We start from the raw sequence: 2,268 nt of genomic DNA, 5'->3' as shown, positions 1-2,268 counted from the left end.
TAGAGACACACATATATATATACTAACTCTTGTTCCCCTTTTATCTTCCCATATTAAGAAATCAGTTTAATATGAGAAATCATTTGGTAAAGTTAGGTATTATATTTTTATGACACCAAGTTTCATGGTTTTTGTAGATGGTTTTTTTGTCATAACATGAGGAAATCATAGCCAAACTTTGAGTCGTTTCTTCCCCATTTTTCCCTTCTCGTCTTTGCTTCGCTCAAAGTGGTTGGTGCCTGTGTGTGCGCGTGTGTGTCCTCAAGCCTCCTGCATGTGAGAGAGAGAAAGACAACATGTGTGCATTGTAGAATTGCTAAAGTCGGGGCAAATTTATGTGGTATGCTGTGTGTTGATGGTGCAAAGCATGTGTGCATTGGTATACATGCAAATGATGATGTGCTTGCCAACATGTGTGATTTTGGTGGTGATTTCTAGTGGATGGGGGTGTTGTGACTACCTTCGGCTATAGAGGCATTTGTGTTGTGTTTCTAGTGTGTTCCCATTTCCCCTCTCACCTGTATGCTTGCAAATGCATAGTATTGCAAGACCATATGCTTGCAAATAACTCCTTGGTGTTTCCATTAGAATAACTCAAACCAACCATTTATAACTACCTTGAGGACCTCCCTTCTTGAGCAAGAAAATAAAAACCTTGTGCTCTGATACCAATGTAACATTTAATGGCCTAGTAACTTGTGTGTGTAGCGGAAATTAGCATGAACATAATGGGCATTTCATTAGAATAGATTCCTAATGAGAATTACAAGAGTGCTTGGGTCGAGAGAGCAACAAAAAGCATAACACCTAGTTAGATAGCATCAACAATACTTTCAAAAGAGAGAGAAATTAAGCTATTGAAAACAGTTGAGGACCGGATTTTCATGGAGCCAGTCCCCCCTCCAAAAGGCTTTGTATTATGGTTCCTCCCGTCAAGAGAGACATTGTACAATACAATTCTTTGTGTTCCTTCAAGACTAGCTAGTGCAATGAAGATGAAAGCTTCATGCACTAAGCAAAACACTTAGTAAACACAACTTTAATTATCCCCGTTCTCAGACCCAAGACCTCACACACCTTCGAAGATGGTGAGAGCTAGCAGGGTATGAGAGTAGATTGAGAGGAAGAAGGAGTATCTTACGAGAAAGATGTACATATCCTCACATAATCACTCATATTAGCATAGATTTAGCTTAGTAATTAGCTTGGTAGAGGAGATGAGCATGCATTGAAGCTTGGTTCTTGGTTGGATTTGCATCCACAAGCCAAGAGCGTGTCGATGTAGGCTTCTATCTCACAAGCTTGGAGTAGGTGATGAGTTCTCCATTAAAGCTTGGGAAGAGATAGTCTTCTCTTTCTTCACACATGAGATTGTGTGAGTGTCTGTGTGATAATGCCTTGCAAAAATCAGCCCCATCTCTCTCTTGGGCGAGCCCTCTTGCTATTTGCTCTTGCAGGCTCCCCATTGGACCTCCTCAAGTCAAGCCACTGGCTATTAAGCAGCATAAGTGATAGCCTTCTGACATGTGTCCCCCTTTCCCCTTTTGTGAGAGCTTTAGGTGATTTAATAATTAAACTAAACTCTCCTTGGATCCCTTTGCCTCCCGGCCAATAGGAATCAGGCAAGCCATTGGGCTCCTGAATGCTCATTGGACCCCTTGGGATACTGTCCAATAGTCTTCTAGGAGACTTAATTCTCATTGGTTCTTTTATTAAGTGTTTTTAAATTAATTACACTAGATTTACTCTAGCCTAATTCTCATTGGTCCACCTCCAAGGCCATCCAATAGGAATTGGGCACACCTTGTGTGCATCTGGGCTAGGGAGCTGACATGTGTCCCTAATTCCCTTTGTGTAAAGGGAGCCTGTGTGTGTGTGTGTGTGTGTGTGTGTGTGTGTGTGTGTGTGTGTGTGTGTGTGTGTGTGTGTGTGTGTGTGTGTGTGTGTGTGTGTGTGTGTGTGTGTGTGTGTGTGTGTGTGTGTGTGTGACTTTCTCTCTCATCCCCTAGAAGAAGGGCTCGCCCCCTCCCATGTAGGGATATGCAAAGACTTTTTAGTTACACACAAAGCATCCAATTTCCCCTAGGGTTGAACCTTTGGACACAACCTTTGAATTTTGGAACCTTAGCATTTTGGAAGTCTTAATGGGGTGAACCTTAGGGTCTTTTTAGCCCATTGTTGCACATGGCTCTTTTGCAGATGGCCCCCCCTTTGGATCCCTATTTTCCCTCCTTTGGATCCCTACTGTGGAGACCGGTCTGCTAGCTT

This window comes from Adiantum capillus-veneris, chromosome 21 (genome assembly GCF_014529385.1).
Source record: "Adiantum capillus-veneris isolate H3 chromosome 21, ASM1452938v2, whole genome shotgun sequence".
In the NCBI taxonomy this organism is placed as follows: domain Eukaryota; kingdom Viridiplantae; phylum Streptophyta; class Polypodiopsida; order Polypodiales; family Pteridaceae; genus Adiantum; species Adiantum capillus-veneris.
The sequence above is the reverse complement of the archived record's forward strand: the minus strand, read 5'-3'. Positions refer to the sequence as shown.